At 44.1% G+C, this 19,848-nt stretch overlaps 4 non-coding genes across 4 annotated transcripts; all 4 read left to right on the top strand.

Moving 5' to 3' along the window:
- The first annotated feature begins 9,851 nt into the window (after nt 1–9,851).
- On the top strand, nt 9,852–9,923 carry trnam-cau (transfer RNA methionine (anticodon CAU)). The gene has a single exon. It is a non-coding gene; the product is annotated as a tRNA-Met (tRNA).
- A 3,109-nt stretch (nt 9,924–13,032) lies between these two features.
- Nucleotides 13,033–13,105, top strand: trnar-ccu (transfer RNA arginine (anticodon CCU)). Its single transcript has one exon. It is a non-coding gene; the product is annotated as a tRNA-Arg (tRNA).
- Nucleotides 13,106–13,593: 488 nt separating this feature from the next.
- On the top strand, nt 13,594–13,666 carry trnar-ccu (transfer RNA arginine (anticodon CCU)). Its single transcript has one exon. It is a non-coding gene; the product is annotated as a tRNA-Arg (tRNA).
- A 4,018-nt stretch (nt 13,667–17,684) lies between these two features.
- trnar-ccu (transfer RNA arginine (anticodon CCU)) lies at nt 17,685–17,757 on the top strand. Its single transcript has one exon. It is a non-coding gene; the product is annotated as a tRNA-Arg (tRNA).
- Nucleotides 17,758–19,848: the final 2,091 nt, after the last annotated feature.

Below are 19,848 nucleotides of genomic sequence, written 5' to 3'. Positions count from 1 at the left end.
TTAAACTCGGACAAAACAGAGATGCTTGTTCTAGGTCCCAAGAAACAAAGAGATCTTCTGTTAAATCTGACAATTCATCTTGATGGTTGTAAAGTCGTCTCAAATAAAACTGTGAAGGACCTCGGCGTTACTCTTGACCCTGATCTCTCTTTTGACGAACATATCAAGACTGTTTCAAGGACAGCTTTTTTCCATCTACGTAACATTGCAAAAATCAGAAATTTTCTGTCCAAAAATGATGCTGAAAAATTAATCCATGCATTTGTTACTTCTAGGTTAGACTACTGCAATGCTCTACTTTCCGGCTACCCGGATAAAGCACTAAATAAACTTCAGTTAGTGCTAAATACGGCTGCTAGAATCCCCCCCCCTTGGTTGTGCTGTGGTGGAGACCTTTGTGGGCTATACTCGGCCTTGTCTCAGGATTGTAAGTTGGTGGTTGAGGATATCCCTCTAGTGGTGTGGGGGCTGTGCTTTGGCAGAGTGGGTGGGGTTATATCCTTCCTGTTTGGCCCTGTCCGGGGGTTTCTTCGGATGGGGCCACAGTGTCTCCTGACCGCTCCTGTCTCAGCCTCCAGTATTTATGCTGCAGTAGTTTATGTGTCGGGGGGCTAGGGTCAGTTGGTTATACCTGGAGTACTTCTCCTGTCTTATCCAGTGTCCTGTGTGAATTTAAGTATGCTCTCTCTAATTCTCTCGTTCTCTCTTTCTCTCGGAGGACCTGAGCCATAGGACCATACGTCGGGACTACCGGCCGTGGTGACTCCTTGCTGCCCCCAGTCCGCCTGGCCTTGCTGCTATTCCAGTTTCAACTCTTCTGCCTGCGGTTATGGAACCACTACCTGTCCCAGACCTGCTGTTTTCAACTCTTAATGATCGGCTATGAAAAGCCAACTGAGATTTATTCCTGATTATTATTTGACCATGCTTGTCATTTATGAACATTTTGAAAATCTTGGCTCTCTCTAATTTTCTCCTTCTCTCTTTCTTTCTCTCGGAGGACCTGGGCCCTAGGACCATGCGTCGGGACTGCCGCCCGTGGTGACTCCTTGCTGTCCCCAGTCCGCCTGGCCTTGCTGCTATTCCAGTTTCAGCTGTTCTGCCTGCGGTTATGGAAACGCCACCTGTCCCAGACCTGTTGTTTTTCAACTCTTAATGATCAGCTATGAAAAGCCAACTGAAAATTATTCATGATTATTATTTGACCATGCTTGTCACTTATGAACATTTTTGAACATCTTGGCATAGTTCTGTTATAATCTCCACCCGGCACAGCCAGAAGAGGACTGGCCACCCCTCATAGCCTGATTCCTCTCTAGGTTTCTTCCTAGGTTTTGGCCTTTCTAGGGAGTTTTTCCTAGCCACCGTGCTTCTACACCTGCATTCTAGCTGTTTGGGGTTTTAGGCTGGGTTTCTGTACAGCACTTCGAGATATTATCTGATGTACGAAGGGCTATATAAAATAAAATTGATTGTATAGGTCATACTGAGAACACAGTACCCCAGTGGCCTAATGGATAAAGCACTGGACTCCTAAGCCAGGGATTGTGGGTTCGAGTCCCATCTGGTGTGGTTGGAAGCAGAGTGGCGCAGCGGAAGCGTGCTGGGCCCATAACCCAGAGGTCGATGGATCGAAACCATCCTCTGCTAACCTGTTTTTTTAGCAATGGAGTACGAACAAAAATAAAAAATTCGTAATTTCATGGGCATTTGTCAGTGTCTGCCATTATATATTTTTTTACCTCTTCTATCAGTTCGTATAGGTCATACTGAGAACACAGTGCCCCAGTGGCCTAATGGATAAGATACTGTACTCCTAAGTCAGGGATCGTGGGTCCAATTTTGTGTGGTTGGAAGCAGAGTGGCGCAGCGGAAGCGTGCTGGGCCCATAACCAAGAGGTCGATGGATCGAAACCATCCTCTGCTAACCTGTTTTTTTAGCAATGGAGTACGAACAAAAATAAAAAATTCGTAATTTCATGGGCATTTGTCAGTGCCTGCCATTATATATTTTTTTACCTCTTCTATCAGTTCGTATAGGTCATACTGAGAACACAGTGCCCCAGTGGCCTAATGGATAAGATACTGTACTCCTAAGTCAGGGATCGTGGGTCCAATTTTGTGTGGTTGGAAGCAGAGTGGCGCAGCGGAAGCGTGCTGAGCCCATAACCCAGAGGTCGATGGATCGAAACCATCCTCTGCTAACCTGTTTTTTTAGCAATGGAGTACGAACAAAAATAAAAAATTCGTAATTTCATGGGCATTTGTCAGTGCCTGCCATTATATATTTTTTTACCTCTTCTATCAGTTCGTATAGGTCATACTGAGAACACAGTGACCCAGTGGCCTAATGGATAAGATACTGTACTCCTAAGTCAGGGATCGTGGGTCCAATTTTGTGTGGTTGGAAGCAGAGTGGCGCAGCGGAAGCGTGCTGGGCCCATAACCCAGAGGTCGATGGATCGAAACCATCCTCTGCTAACCTGTTTTTTTTAGCAATGGAGTACGAACAAAAATAAAAAAATTCTAATTTCATGGGCATTTGTCAGTGCCTGCCATTATATATTTTTTTACCTCTTCTATCAGTTCGTATAGGTCATAATGAGAACACAGTGCCCCAGTGGCCTAATGGATAAGATACTGTACTCCTAAGTCAGGGATCGTGGGTCCAATTTTTTGTGGTTGGAAGCAGAGTGGCGCAGTGGAAGCGTGCAGGGCCCATAACCCAGAGGTCGATGGATCAAAACCATTCTCTGCTAACCTGTTTTTTTAGCAATGGAGTACGAACAAAAATAAAAAATTCGTAATTTCATGGGCATTTGTCAGTGCCTTCCAATATATATTTTTTTATCTCTTCTATCAGTTCGTATAGGTCATACTGAGAACACAGTGCCCCAGTGGCCTAATGAATAAGATACTGTACTCCTAAGTCAGGGATTGTGGGTCCAATCTTGGGTGGTTGTAAGCAGAGTGGCGCAGCGGAAGTGTGCTGGGCCCATAACACAGAGGTCGATGGATCGAAACTATCCTCTGCTCTCCTGTTTTTTTTAGCAATGGAGTACGAACAAAAATAAAAAAATTGTAATTTCATGGGCATTTGTCAGTGCCTGCCATTATATATTTTTTTACCTCTTCTATCAGTTCGTATAGGTCATACTGAGAACACAGTGCCCCAGTGGCCTAATGGATAAGATACTGTACTCCTAAGGCAGGGATTGTGGGTCCAATCGTGGGTTGTTGGAAGCAGAGTGGCGCAGCGGAAGCGTGCTGGGCCCATATCCCAGAGGTCGATGGATCGAAACCATCCTCTGCTAACCTATTTTTTTAGCAATGGAGTACGAACAAAAATAAAAAATTCGTAATTTCATGGGCATTTGTCAGTGCCTGCCATTATATATTTTTTTACCTCTTCTATCAGTTCGTATACGAGCACGTCACTTCCTGTTGAATCTGCAGACGTGTTGCTGTGCGTTTTGTTGCTGTGCGTTTTGCTGCCAACTTTACTTTACTTTGCTAGCTGACAACTTTACGTTTTTTGTTTTGTTTCTGTTTTTATTTACCGTTTATATTTTTAGTTTTTCCATCGCAACTTTTTTCCCTCATTCAACCATTTCACTCCGGACGCTTTATCTGGACATGGTTCGTCAACACCTTCAACAGCCGAAGCTAAGTAGTAGCATTAACATGATGTCTTCTAATTGCAGTCGCTGTACTCATAATATACAGGAGAACGATCGCCTTACGGCGAAAATAGCTGTGCTGCAAGCCCAGCTTCAGACGCAATCGTTAGGCAAGGGTAATTTCAGTAAGTAGTAAGTACAGTAGTACAGATAGTAACGTTAGTATAAATCCCCCCGCACAGTCCCCGCAGCCGGACAACTTTCTCATGGCTTCTGGAGGGAAATGCTGTTGGAATGCTCAACCGGTGTCGCTCATTCAGCCGACAGAAACTTTCAACCGGTTTTCCCCATTATGTAGCGAGTCGGAGTCTGAGTCTGAGTCTTCTCTTGTCTCTACTCCTCCCGTTACGGGGTCTGAGACGCCGAAGGCTCCCACCGTTAGCTCTGACAAATTGAAAACCCTAGTCATTGGCGACTCCATTACCCGCAGTATTAGACTTAAAACGAATCACCCAGCGATCATACACTGTTTACCAGGGGGCAGGGCTACCGACGTTAAGGCTAATCTTAAGATGGTGCTGGCTAAAGCTAAATCTGGCGAGTGTAGAGAGTATAGAGATATTGTTATCCACGTCGGCACCAACGATGTTAGGATGAAACAGTCAGAGGTCACCAAGTGCAACATAGCTTCAGCGTGTAAATCAGCTAGAAAGATGTGTCGGCATCGAGTAATTGTCTCTGGCCCCCTCCCAGTTAGGGGGAGTGACGAGCTCTACAGCAGAGTCTCAGCACTCAATCGCTGGTTGAAAACTGTTTTCTGCCCCTCCCAAAAGATAGAATTTGTAGATAATTGGCCCTCTTTCTGGGACTCACCCACAAACAGGACCAAGCCTGACCTGCTAAGGAGTGACGGACTCCATCCTACCTGGAGGGGTGCTCTCATCTTATCTACCAACATAGATAGGGCTCTAACTCCTTTAGCCCCACAATGAAATAGGGTGCAGGCCAGGCAGCAGGCTGTTAGCCAACCTGCCAGCTTAGTGGAGTCTGCCAATAGCACAGTCAGTGTAGTCAGCTCAGCCATACCCATTGAGACTGTGTCTGTGCCTCGACCTAGGTTGGGCAAAACTAAACATGGCGGTGTTCGCCTTAGCAATCTTATTAGGATAAAGACCTCCTCCATTCCTGCCATTATTGAAAGAGATCGTGATACCTCACATCTCAAAATAGGGTTACTTAATGTTAGATCCCTCACTTCAAAGGCAGTCATAGTCAATGAACTAATCACTGATCATAATCTTGATGTGATTGGCCTGACTGAAACATGGCTTAAGCCTGATGAATTTACTGTGTTAAATGAGGCCTCACCTCCTGGTTACACTAGTGACCATATCCCCCGTGCATCCCGCAAAGGCGGAGGTGTTGCTAACATCAACGATAGCAAATTTCAATTTACAAAAAAAAAAATGGCGTTTTCGTCTTTTGAGCTTCTAGTCATGAAATCTATGCAGCCTACTCAATCACTTTTTATAGCTACTGTTTACAGGCCTCCTGGGCCATATACAGCGTTCCTCTCTGAGTTTCCTGAATTCCTATCAGACCTTGTAGTCATAGCAGATCATATTCTAATTTTTGGTGATTTTAATATTCACATGGAGAAGTCCACAGACCCACTCCAAAAGTCTTTCGGAGCCATCATCGACTCAGTGGGTTTTGTCCAACATGTCTCTGGACCTACTCGCTGCCACAGTCATACTCTGGACCTAGTTTTGTCCCATGGAATAAATGTTGTAGATCTTAATGTTTTTCCACATAATCCTGGACTATCGGACCACCATTTTATTACGTTTGCAATCGCAACAAATAATCTGCTCAGACCCCAACCAAGGAGCATCAAAAGTCGTGCTATAAATTCTCAGACAACACAAAAATTCCTTGATGCCCTTCCAGACTCCTTCTGCCTACCCAAGGACGTCAGAGGACAAAAATCAGTTAACCACTTAACTGAGGAACTCAATTTAACCTTGCGCAATACCCTAGATGCAGTTGCACCCCTAAAAACGAAAAACATTTGTCATAAGAAACTAGCTCCCTGGTATACAGAAAATACCCGAGCTTTGAAGCAAGCTTCCAGGAAATTGGAACGGAAATGGCGCCACACAAAACTGGAAGTCTTCCGACTAGCTTGGAAAGACAGTACCGTGCAGTACCGAAGAGCCCTCACTGCTGCTCGATCATCCTACTTTTCCAACTTAATCGAGGAAAATAAGAACAATCCAAAATTTCTTTTTGATACTGTTGCAAAGCTAACTAAAAAGCAGCATTCCCCAAGAGAGGATGGCTTTCACTTCAGCAGTAATAAATTCATGAACTTCTTTGAGGAAAAGATAATGACCATTAGAAAGCAAATTACGGACTCCTCTTTGAATCTGCGTATTCCTCCAGGGCTTAGCTGTCCTGGATCTGCACAGCTCTGCGAGGGCCTGGGATCGGGAGAGACACTTAAGTGTTTTAGTACTATATCTCTTGACACAAGGATGAAAATAATCATGGCCTCTAAACCTTCAAGCTGCATACTGGATCATATTCCTACTAAACTGCTGAAGGAGCTGCTTCCTGTGCTTGGCCCTCCTATGTTGAACATAATAAACAGCTCTCTATCCACCGGATGTGTACCAAACTCACTAAAAGTGGCAGTGATAAAGCCTCTCTTGAAAAAGCCAAACCTTGACCCGGAAAATATAAAAAACTATCGGCCTATATCGAATCTTCCATTCCTCTCAAAAATTTTAGAAAAAGCTGTTGCGCAGCAACTCACTGCCTTTCTGAAGACAAACAATGTATACGAAATGCTTCAGTCTGGTTTTAGACCCCATCATAGCACTGAGACTGCACTTGTGAAGGTGGTAAATGACCTTTTAATGGCGTCAGACCGAGGCTCTGCATCTGTCCTCGTGCTACTAGACCTTAGTGCTGCCTTTGACACCATCGATCACCACATTCTTTTGGAGAGACTGGAAACCCAAATTGGTCTACACGGACAAGTTCTGGCCTGGTTTAGATCTTACCTGTCGGAAAGATATCAGTTTGTCTCTGTGAATGGTCTGTCCTCTGACAAATCAACTGTACATTTCGGTGTTCCTCAAGGTTCCGTTTTAGGACCACTATTGTTTTCACTATATATTTTACCTCTTGGGGATGTTATTCGAAAACATAATGTTAACTTTCACTGCTATGCGGATGACACACAGCTGTACATTTCAATGAAACATGGTGAAGCCCCAAAATTGCCCTCGCTAGAAGCCTGTGTTTCAGACATAAGGAAGTGGATGGCTGAAAACTTTCTACTTTTAAACTCGGACAAAACAGAGATGCTTGTTCTAGGTCCCAAGAAACAAAGAGATCTTCTGTTAAATCTGACAATTCATCTTGATGGTTGTAAAGTCGTCTCAAATAAAACTGTGAAGGACCTCGGCGTTACTCTTGACCCTGATCTCTCTTTTGACGAACATATCAAGACTGTTTCAAGGACAGCTTTTTTCCATCTACGTAACATTGCAAAAATCAGAAATTTTCTGTCCAAAAATGATGCTGAAAAATTAATCCATGCATTTGTTACTTCTAGGTTAGACTACTGCAATGCTCTACTTTCCGGCTACCCGGATAAAGCACTAAATAAACTTCAGTTAGTGCTAAATACGGCTGCTAGAATCCCCCCCCCCTTGGTTGTGCTGTGGTGGAGACCTTTGTGGGCTATACTCGGCCTTGTCTCAGGATTGTAAGTTGGTGGTTGAGGATATCCCTCTAGTGGTGTGGGGGCTGTGCTTTGGCAGAGTGGGTGGGGTTATATCCTTCCTGTTTGGCCCTGTCCGGGGGTTTCTTCGGATGGGGCCACAGTGTCTCCTGACCGCTCCTGTCTCAGCCTCCAGTATTTATGCTGCAGTAGTTTATGTGTCGGGGGGCTAGGGTCAGTTGGTTATACCTGGAGTACTTCTCCTGTCTTATCCAGTGTCCTGTGTGAATTTAAGTATGCTCTCTCTAATTCTCTCGTTCTCTCTTTCTCTCTGAGAACCTGAGCCCTAGGACCATACGTCAGGACTACCGGGCATGCTGACACCTTGCTGTCCCCAGTCCGCCTGGCCTTGCTGCTATTCCAGTTTCAACTCTTCTGCCTGCGGTTATGGAACCACTACCTGTCCCAGACCTGCTGTTTTCAACTCTTAATGATCGGCTATGAAAAGCCAACTGAGATTTATTCCTGATTATTATTTGACCATGCTTGTCATTTATGAACATTTTGAAAATCTTGGCTCTCTCTAATTTTCTCCTTCTCTCTTTCTCTCGGAGGACCTGAGCCATAGGACCATACGTCGGGACTACCGGCCGTGGTGACTCCTTGCTGCCCCCAGTCCGCCTGGCCTTGCTGCTATTCCAGTTTCAACTCTTCTGCCTGCGGTTATGGAACCACTACCTGTCCCAGACCTGCTGTTTTCAACTCTTAATGATCGGCTATGAAAAGCCAACTGAGATTTATTCCTGATTATTATTTGACCATGCTTGTCATTTATGAACATTTTGAAAATCTTGGCTCTCTCTAATTTTCTCCTTCTCTCTTTCTTTCTCTCGGAGGACCTGGGCCCTAGGACCATGCGTCGGGACTGCCGCCCGTGGTGACTCCTTGCTGTCCCCAGTCCGCCTGGCCTTGCTGCTATTCCAGTTTCAGCTGTTCTGCCTGCGGTTATGGAAACGCCACCTGTCCCAGACCTGTTGTTTTTCAACTCTTAATGATCAGCTATGAAAAGCCAACTGAAAATTATTCATGATTATTATTTGACCATGCTTGTCACTTATGAACATTTTTGAACATCTTGGCATAGTTCTGTTATAATCTCCACCCGGCACAGCCAGAAGAGGACTGGCCACCCCTCATAGCCTGATTCCTCTCTAGGTTTCTTCCTAGGTTTTGGCCTTTCTAGGGAGTTTTTCCTAGCCACCGTGCTTCTACACCTGCATTCTAGCTGTTTGGGGTTTTAGGCTGGGTTTCTGTACAGCACTTCGAGATATTATCTGATGTACGAAGGGCTATATAAAATAAAATTGATTGTATAGGTCATACTGAGAACACAGTACCCCAGTGGCCTAATGGATAAAGCACTGGACTCCTAAGCCAGGGATTGTGGGTTCGAGTCCCATCTGGTGTGGTTGGAAGCAGAGTGGCGCAGCGGAAGCGTGCTGGGCCCATAACCCAGAGGTCGATGGATCGAAACCATCCTCTGCTAACCTGTTTTTTTAGCAATGGAGTACGAACAAAAAAAAAAAAATCGTAATTTCATGGGCATTTGTCAGTGTCTGCCATTATATATTTTTTTACCTCTTCTATCAGTTCGTATAGGTCATACTGAGAACACAGTGCCCCAGTGGCCTAATGGATAAGATACTGTACTCCTAAGTCATGGATCGTGGGTCCAATTTTGTGTGGTTGGAAGCTGAGTGGCGCAGCGGAAGCGTGCTGGGCCCATAACCCAGATGTCGATGGATCGAAACCATCCTCTGCTAACCTGTTTTTTTAGCAATGGAGTACGAACAAAAATAAAAAATTTGTAATTTCATGGGCATTTGTCAGTGTCTGCCATTATATATTTTTTTATCTCTTCTATCAGTTCGTATAGGTCATACTGAGAACACAGTGCCCCAGTGGCCTAATGGATAAGATACTGTACTCCTAAGTCAGGGATCGTGGGTCCAATTTTGTGTGGTTGGAAGCAGAGTGGCGCAGCGGAAGCGTGCTGGTCCCATAACCAAGAGGTCGATGGATCGAAACCATCCTCTGCTAACCTGTTTTTTTAGCAATGGAGTACGAACAAAAATAAAAAATTCATAATTTCATGGGCATTTGTCAGTGCCTGCCATTATATATTTTTTTACCTCTTCTATCAGTTCGTATAGGTCATACTGAGAACACAGTGCCCCAGTGGCCTAGTGGATAAGATAGTGTACTCCTAAGTCAGGGATCGTGGGTCCAATTTTGTGTGGTTGGAAGCAGAGTGGCGCAGCGGATGCGTGCTGGGCCCATAACCCAGAGGTCGATGGATCGAAACCATCCTCTGCTAACCTGTTTTTTTAGCAATGGAGTACGAACAAAAATAAAAAAAATCGTAATTTCCTAATGGATAAGGCACTGGCCTCCTAAGCCAGGGATTGTGGGTTTAAGTCCCATCTGGGGTGGTTGGAAGCAGAGTGGCGCAGTGGAAGCGTGCTGGGCCCATAACCCAGAGGTCGATGGATCGAAACCATCCTCTGCTAACCTGTTTTTTTTTAGCAATGGAGTACGAACAAAAATAAAAAATTCGTAAATTCATGGGCATTTGTCAGTGCCTGCCATTATATATTTTTTCACCTCTTCTATCAGTTTGTATAGGTCATACTGAGAACACAGTGACCCAGTGGCCTAATGGATAAGATACTGTACTCCTAAGTCAGGGATCGTGGGTCCAATTTTGTGTGGTTGGAAGCAGAGTGGCGCAGCGGAAGTGTGCTGGGCCCATAACCCAGAGGTCGATGGATCGAAACCATCCTCTGCTAACCTGTTTTTTTAGCAATGGAGTACGAACAAAAATAAAAAAATTGTAATTTCATGGCCATTTGTCACTGCCTGCCATTATATATTTTTTTACCTCTTCTATCAGTTCGTATAGGTCATACTGAGAACACAGTGACCCATTGGGCTAATGGATAAGATACTGTACTCCTAATGTCAGGGATCTTGGGTCCAATTTTGTGTGGTTGGAAGCAGAGTGGCGCAGCGGAAGCGTGCTGGGACCATAACCCAGAGGTCGATGGATCGAAACCATCCTCTGCTAACCGTTTTTTTTAGCAATGGAGTACGAACAAAAATAAAAAAAATCGTAATTTCCTAATGGATAAGGCACTGGCCACCTAAGCCAGGGATTGTGGGTTCAAGTCCCATCTGGGGTGGTTGGAAGCAGAGTGGCGCAGCGGAAGCGTGCTGGGCCCATAACTCAGAGGTCGATGGATCGAAACCATCCTCTGCTAACCTGTTTTTTTTTAGCAATGGAGTACGAACAAAAATATAAAATTCGTAAATTCATGGGCATTTGTCAGTGCCTGCCATTATATATTTTTTTACCTCTTCTATCAGTTTGTATAGGTCATACTGAGAACACAGTGACCCAGTGGCCTAATGGATAAGATACTGTACTCCTAAGTCAGGGATCGTGGGTCCAAATTTGTGTGGTTGGAAGCAGAGTGGCGCAGCGGAAGCGTGCTGGGCCCATAACCCAGAGGTCGATGGATCAAAACCATTCTCTGCTAACCTGTTTTTTTAGTAATGGAGTACGAACAAAAATAAAAAAATCGTAATTTCTTTGGCATTTGTCAGTGCCTTCCAATATATATTTTTTTACCTCTTCTATCAGTTCGTATAGGTCATACTGAGAACACAGTGCCCCAGTGGCCTAATGGATAAGATACTGTACTCCTAAGTCAGGGATCGTGGGTCCAATTTTTTGTGGTTGGAAGCAGAGTGGCGCAGCGGAAGCGTGCTGCGCCCATAACCCAGAGGTCGATGGATCGAAACCATCCTCTGCTAACCTGTTTTTTTTAGCAATGGAGTACGAACAAAAATAAAAAAAAATCGTAATTTCATGGGCATTTGTCAGTGCCTGCCATTATATATTTTTTTACCTCTTCTATCAGTTCGTATAGGTCATACTGAGAATACAGTGCCCCAGTGGCCTAATGGATAAGATACTGTACTCCTAAGTCATGGATCGTGCGTCCAATTTTGTGTGGTTGGAAGCAGAGTGGCGCAGCGGAAGCGTGCTGGGCCCATAACCCAGAGGTCGATGGATCAAAACCATTCTCTGCTAACCTGTTTTTTTAGTAATGGAGTACGAACAAAAATAAAAAATTCTTAATTTCTTTGGCATTTGTCAGTGCCTTCCAATATATATTTTTTTACCTCTTCTATCAGTTCGTATAGGTCATACTGAGAACACAGTGCCCCAGTGGCCTAATGGATAAGATACTGTACTCCTAAGTCAGGGATCGTGGGTCCAATTTTGTGTGGTTGGAAGCAGAGTGGCGCAGCGGAAGCGTGCTGGGCCCATAACCCAGAGGTCAATGGATCGAAACCATCCTCTGCTAACCTGTTTTTTTTAGCAATGGAGTACGAACAAAAATAAAAAAAAATCGTAATTTCATGGGCATTTGTCAGTGCCTGCCATTATATATTTTTTTACCTCTTCTATCAGTTCGTATAGGTCATACTGAGAATACAGTGCCCCAGTGCCTAATGGATAAGATACTGTACTCCTAAGTCAGGGATCGTGGGTCCAATTTTGTGTGGTTGGAAGCAGAGTGGCGCAGCGGAAGCGTGCTGGGCCCATAACCCAGAGGTCGATGGATCGAAACCATCCTCTGCTAACCTGTTTTTTTTAGCAATGGAGTATGAACAAAAATAAAATAATTCGTAATTTCATGGGCATTTGTCAGTGCCTGCCATTATATATTTTTTTACCTCTTCTATCAGTTCGTATAGGTCATACTGAGAACACAGTGCCCCAGTGGCCTAATGGATAAGATACTGTACTCCTAAGTCAGGGATCGTGGGTCCAATTGTGTGTGGTTGGAAGCAGAGTTGCGCAGCGGAAGCGTGCTGGGCCCATAACACAGAGGTCGATGGATTGAAACCATCCTCTGCTAACCTGTTATTTTAGCAATGGAGTACGAACAAAAATAAAAAATTTGTAATTTCATGGGCATTTGTCAGTGCCTGCCAATATATATTTTTTTACCTCTTCTATCAGTTCGTATAGGTCATACTGAGAACACAGTGCCCCAGTGGCCTAATGGATAAGATACTGTACTCCTAAGTCAAGGATCGTGGGTCCAATTTTGTGTGGTTGGAAGCAGAGTTGCGCAGCGGAAGCGTGCTGGGCCCATAACACAGAGGTCGATGGATTGAAACCATCCTCTGCTAACCTGTTATTTTAGCAATGGAGTACGAACAAAAATAAAAAATTAGTAATTTCATGGGCATTTGTCAGTGCCTGCCATTATATATTTTTTTACCTCTTCTATCAGTTCGTATAGGTCATACTGAGAACACAGTGCCCCAGTGGCCTAATGGATAAGGCACTGGCCTCCTAAACCAGGGATTGTGGGTCCAATTTTGTGTGGTTTGAAGCAGAGTTGAGCAGCGGAAGCGTGCTGGGCCCATAACCCAGAGGTCGATGGATCGAAACCATCCTCTGCTAACCTGTTTTTTTTAGCAATGGAGTACGAACAAAAATAAAAAAAATCGTAATTTCATGGGCATTTGTCAGTGCCTGCCATTATATATTTTTTTACCTCTTCTATCAGTTCATATAGGTCACACTGAGAACACAGTGCCCCAGTGGCCTAATGGATAAGGCACTGGCCTCCTAAGCCAGGGATTGTGGGTTCAAGTCCCATCTGGGGTGGTTGGAAGCAGAGTGGGTAAGCGGAAGCGTGCTGGGCGCATAACACAGAGGTCAATGGATTGAAACCATCCTCTGCTAACCTGTTTTTTTATCAATGGAGTACGAACAAAAATAAAAAATTCGTAATTTCATGGGCATTTGTCAGTGCCTGCCATTATATATTTTTTTACCTCTTCTATCAGTTCGTATAGGTCATACTGAGAACACAGTGCCCCAGTGGCCTAATGGATAAGATACTGTACTCCTAAGTCAGGGATCGTGGGTCCAATTTTGTGTGGTTGGAAGCAGAGTTGCGCAGCGGAAGCGTGCTGGGCCCATAACACAGAGGTCGATGGATTGAAACCATCCTCTGCTAACCTGTTTTTTTATCAATGGAGTACGAACAAAAATAAAAAAAATCGTAATTTCATGGGCATTTGTCAGTGCCTGCCATTATATATTTTTTTACCTCTTCTATCAGTTCATATAGGTCACACTGAGAACACAGTGCCCCAGTGGCCTAATGGATAAGGCACTGGCCTCCTAAGCCAGGGATTGTGGGTTCAAGTCCCATCTGGGGTGGTTGGAAGCAGAGTGGCGAAGCGGAAGCGTGCTGGGCCTATAACACAGAGGTCAATGGATTGAAACCATCCTCTGCTAACTTGTTTTTTTATCAATGGAGTACGAACAAAATAAAAAAATTCGTAATTTCATGGGCATTTGTCAGTGCCTGCCATTATATATTTTTTTACCTCTTCTATCAGTTCGTATAGGTCATACTGAGAACACAGTGCCCCAGTGGCCTAATGGATAAGATACTGTACTCCTAAGTCAAGGATCGTGGGTCCAATTTTGTGTGGTTGGAAGCAGAGTGGCGCAGCAGAAGCGTGCTGGGCCCATAACCCAGAGGTCGATGGATTGAAACCATCCTCTGCTAACTTGTTTTTTTATCAATGGAGTACGAACAAAATAAAAAAATTCGTAATTTCATGGGCATTTGTCAGTGCCTGCCATTATATATTTTTTTACCTCTTCTATCAGTTCGTATAGGTCATACTGAGAACACAGTGCCCCAGTGGCCTAATGGATAAGATACTGTACTCCTAAGTCAAGGATCGTGGGTCCAATTTTGTGTGGTTGGAAGCAGAGTGGCGCAGCAGAAGCGTGCTGGGCCCATAACCCAGAGGTCGATGGATCGAAACCATCCTCTGCTAACCTGTTTTTTTTAGCAATGGAGTACGAACAAAAAAAAAAAATTCGTAATTTCATGGGCATTTGTCAGTGCCTGCCATTATATATTTTTTTACCTCTTCTATCAGTTCGTATAGGTCATACTGAGAACACAGTGCCCCAGTGGCCTAATGGATAAGATACTGTACTCCTAAGTCAGGGATCGTGGGTCCAATTTTGTGTGGTTGGAAGCAGAGTTGCGCAGCGGAAGCGTGCTGGGCCCATAACACAGAGGTCGATGGATTGAAACCATCCTCTGCTAACCTGTTTTTTTATCAATGGAGTACGAACAAAAATAAAAAAAATCGTAATTTCATGGGCATTTGTCAGTGCCTGCCATTATATATTTTTTTACCTCTTCTATCAGTTCGTATAGGTCATACTGAGAACACAGTGCCCCAGTGGCCTAATGGATAAGATACTGTACTCCTAAGTCAAGGATCGTGGGTCCAATTTTGTGTGTTTGGAAGCAGAGTGGCGCAGCGGAAGTGTGCTGGGCCCATAACCCAGAGGTCGATGGATCGAAACCATCCTCTGCTAACCTGTTTTTTTAGCAATGGAGTACGAACAAAAATAAAAAAATTGTAATTTCATGGCCATTTGTCACTGCCTGCCATTATATATTTTTTTACCTCTTCTATCAGTTCGTATAGGTCATACTGAGAACACAGTGACCCATTGGGCTAATGGATAAGATACTGTACTCCTAAGTCAGGGATCTTGGGTCCAATTTTGTGTGGTTGGAAGCAGAGTGGCGCAGCGGAAGCGTGCTGGGCCCATAACCCAGAGGTCGATGGATCGAAACCATCCTCTGCTAACCTGTTTTTTTAGCAATGGAGTACGAACAAAAATAAAAAAAATCGTAATTTCCTAATGGATAAGGCACTGGCCACCTAAGCCAGGGATTGTGGGTTCAAGTCCCATCTGGGGTGGTTGGAAGCAGAGTGGCGCAGCGGAAGCGTGCTGGGCCCATAACTCAGAGGTCGATGGATCGAAACCATCCTCTGCTAACCTGTTTTTTTTTAGCAATGGAGTACGAACAAAAATATAAAATTCGTAAATTCATGGGCATTTGTCAGTGCCTGCCATTATATATTTTTTTACCTCGTCTATCAGTTTGTATAGGTCATACTGAGAACACAGTGACCCAGTGGCCTAATGGATAAGATACTGTACTCCTAAGTCAGGGATCGTGGGTCCAATTTTGTGTGGTTGGAAGCAGAGTGGCGCAGCGGAAGCGTGCTGGGCCCATAACCCAGAGGTCGATGGATCAAAACCATTCTCTGCTAACCTGTTTTTTTAGTAATGGAGTACGAACAAAAATAAAAAAATCGTAATTTCTTTGGCATTTGTCAGTGCCTTCCAATATATATTTTTTTACCTCTTCTATCAGTTCGTATAGGTCATACTGAGAACACAGTGCCCCAGTGGCCTAATGGATAAGATACTGTACTCCTAAGTCAGGGATCGTGGGTCCAATTTTGTGTGGTTGGAAGCAGAGTGGCGCAGCGGAAGCGTGCTGCGCCCATAACCCAGAGGTCGATGGATCGAAACCATCCTCTGCTAACCTGTTTTTTTTAGCAATGGAGTACGAACAAAAATAAAAAAAAATCGTAATTTCATGGGCATTTGTCAGTGCCTGCCATTATATATTTTTTTACCTCTTCTATCAGTTCGTATAGGTCATACTGAGAATACAGTGCCCCAGTGGCCTAATGGATAAGATACTGTACTCCTAAGTCAGGGATCGTGGGTCCAATTTTGTGTGGTTGGAAGCAGAGTGGCGCAGCGGAAGCGTGCTGGGCCCATAACCCAGAGGTCGATGGATCAAAACCATTCTCTGCTTACCTGTTTTTTTAGTAATGGAGTACGAACAAAAATAAAAAATTCGTAATTTCTTTGGCATTTGTCAGTGCCTTCCAATATATATTTTTTTACATCTTCTATCAGTTCGTATAGGTCATACTGAGAACACAGTGCCCCAGTGGCCTAATGGATAAGATACTGTACTCCTAAGTCAGGGATCGTGGGTCCAATTTTGTGTGGTTGGAAGCAGAGTGGCGCAGCGGAAGCGTGCTGGGCCCATAACCCAGAGGTCAATGGATCGAAACCATCCTCTGCTAACCTGTTTTTTTTAGCAATGGAGTACGAACAAAAATAAAAAAAAATCGTAATTTCATGGGCATTTGTCAGTGCCTGCCATTATATATTTTTTTACCTCTTCTATCAGTTCGTATAGGTCATACTGAGAATACAGTGCCCCAGTGGCCTAATGGATAAGATACTGTACTCCTAAGTCAGGGATCGTGGGTCCAATTTTGTGTGGTTGGAAGCAGAGTGGCGCAGCGGAAGCGTGCTGGGCCCATAACCCAGAGGTCGATGGATCGAAACCATCCTCTGCTAACCTGTTTTTTTTAGCAATGGAGTATGAACAAAAATAAAATAATTCGTAATTTCATGGGCATTTGTAAGTGCCTGCCATTATATATTTTTTTACCTCTTCTATCAGTTCGTATAGGTCATACTGAGAACACAGTGCCCCAGTGGCCTAATGGATAAGATACTGTACTCCTAAGTCAGGGATCGTGGGTCCAATTTTGTGTGGTTGGAAGCAGAGTTGCGCAGCGGAAGCGTGCTGGGCCCATAACACAGAGGTCGATGGATTGAAACCATCCTCTGCTAACCTGTTATTTTAGCAATGGAGTACGAACAAAAATAAAAAATTTGTAATTTCATGGGCATTTGTCAGTGCCTGCCAATATATATTTTTTTACCTCTTCTATCAGTTCGTATAGGTCATACTGAGAACACAGTGCCCCAGTGGCCTAATGGATAAGATACTGTACTCCTAAGTCAAGGATCGTGGGTCCAATTTTGTGTGGTTGGAAGCAGAGTTGCGCAGCGGAAGCGTGCTGGGCCCATAACACAGAGGTCGATGGATTGAAACCATCCTCTGCTAACCTGTTATTTTAGCAATGGAGTACGAACAAAAATAAAAAATTTGTAATTTCATGGGCATTTGTCAGTGCCTGCCATTATATATTTTTTTACCTCTTCTATCAGTTCGTATAGGTCATACTGAGAACACAGTGCCCCAGTGGCCTAATTGATAAGGCACTGGCCTCCTAAACCAGGGATTGTGGGGCCAATTTTGTGTGGTTTGATGCAGAGTTGAGCAGCGGAAGCGTGCTGGGCCCATAACCCAGAGGTCGATGGATCGAAACCATCCTCTGCTAACCTGTTTTTTTTAGCAATGGAGTACGAACAAAAATAAAAAAAATCGTAATTTCATGGGCATTTGTCAGTGCCTGCCATTAAATATTTTTTTACCTCTTCTATCAGTTCATATAGGTCACACTGAGAACACAGTGCCCCAGTGGCCTAATGGATAAGGCACTGGCCTCCTAAGCCAGGGATTGTGGGTTCAAGTCCCATCTGGGGTGTTTGGAAGCAGAGTGGCGAAACGGAAGCGTGCTGGGCCCATAACACAGAGGTCAATGGATTGAAACCATCCTCTGTTAACCTGTTTTTTTATCAATGGAGTACGAACAAAAATAAAAAATTCGTAATTTCATGGGCATTTGTCAGTGCCTGCCATTATATATTTTTTTACCTCTTCTATCAGTTCGTATAGGTCATACTGAGAACACAGTGCCCCAGTGGCCTAATGGATAAGATACTGTACTCCTAAGTCAGGGATCGTGGGTCCAATTTTGTGTGGTTGGAAGAAGAGTTGCGCAGCGGAAGCGTGCTGGGCCCATAACACAGAGGTCGATGGATTGAAACCATCCTCTGCTAACCTGTTTTTTTATCAATGGAGTACGAACAAAAATTAAAAAAATCGTAATTTCATGGCCATTTGTCACTGCCTGCCATTATATATTTTTTTACCTCTTCTATCAGTTCGTATAGGTCATACTGAGAACACAGTGACCCATTGGGCTAATGGATAAGATACTGTACTCCTAAGTCAGGGATCTTGGGTCCAATTTTGTGTGGTTGGAAGCAGAGTGGCGCAGCGGAAGCGTGCTGGGCCCATAACCCAGAGGTCGATGGATCGAAACCATCCTCTGCTAACCTGTTTTTTTAGCAATGGAGTACGAACAAAAATAAAAAAAATCGTAATTTCCTAATGGATAAGGCACTGGCCACCTAAGCCAGGGATTGTGGGTTCAAGTCCCATCTGGGGTGGTTGGAAGCAGAGTGGCGCAGCGGAAGCGTGCTGGGCCCATAACTCAGAGGTCGATGGATCGAAACCATCCTCTGCTAACCTGTTTTTTTTTAGCAATGGAGTACGAACAAAAATATAAAATTCGTAAATTCATGGGCATTTGTCAGTGCCTGCCATTATATATTTTTTTACCTCGTCTATCAGTTTGTATAGGTCATACTGAGAACACAGTGACCCAGTGGCCTAATGGATAAGATACTGTACTCCTAAGTCAGGGATCGTGGGTCCAATTTTGTGTGGTTGGAAGCAGAGTGGCGCAGCGGAAGCGTGCTGGACCCATAACCCAGAGGTCGATGGATCAAAACCATTCTCTGCTAACCTGTTTTTTTAGTAATGGAGTACGAACAAAAATAAAAAAATCGTAATTTCTTTGGCATTTGTCAGTGCCTTCCAATATATATTTTTTTACCTCTTCTATCAGTTCGTATAGGTCATACTGAGAACACAGTGCCCCAGTGGCCTAATGGATAAGATACTGTACTCCTAAGTCAGGGATCGTGGGTCCAATTTTGTGTGGTTGGAAGCAGAGTGGCGCAGCGGAAGCGTGCTGCGCCCATAACCCAGAGGTCGATGGATCGAAACCATCCTCTGCTAACCTGTTTTTTTTAGCAATGGAGTACGAACAAAAATAAAAAAAAATCGTAATTTCATGGGCATTTGTCAGTGCCTGCCATTATATATTTTTTTACCTCTTCTATCAGTTCGTATAGGTCATACTGAGAATACAGTGCCCCAGTGGCCTAATGGATAAGATACTGTACTCCTAAGTCAGGGATCGTGGGTCCAATTTTGTGTGGTTGGAAGCAGAGTGGCGCAGCGGAAGCGTGCTGGGCCCATAACCCAGAGGTCGATGGATCAAAACCATTCTCTGCTTACCTGTTTTTTTAGTAATGGAGTACGAACAAAAATAAAAAATTCGTAATTTCTTTGGCATTTGTCAGTGCCTTCCAATATATATTTTTTTACATCTTCTATCAGTTCGTATAGGTCATACTGAGAACACAGTGCCCCAGTGGCCTAATGGATAAGATACTGTACTCCTAAGTCAGGGATCGTGGGTCCAATTTTGTGTGGTTGGAAGCAGAGTGGCGCAGCGGAAGCGTGCTGGGCCCATAACCCAGAGGTCAATGGATCGAAACCATCCTCTGCTAACCTGTTTTTTTTAGCAATGGAGTACGAACAAAAATAAAAAAAAATCGTAATTTCATGGGCATTTGTCAGTGCCTGCCATTATATATTTTTTTACCTCTTCTATCAGTTCGTATAGGTCATACTGAGAATACAGTGCCCCAGTGGCCTAATG

This window comes from Salvelinus fontinalis, chromosome 41, assembly GCF_029448725.1.
Source record: "Salvelinus fontinalis isolate EN_2023a chromosome 41, ASM2944872v1, whole genome shotgun sequence".
NCBI lineage: Eukaryota > Metazoa > Chordata > Actinopteri > Salmoniformes > Salmonidae > Salvelinus > Salvelinus fontinalis.
The sequence above is the reverse complement of the archived record's forward strand: the minus strand, read 5'-3'. Positions and strand labels throughout refer to the sequence as shown.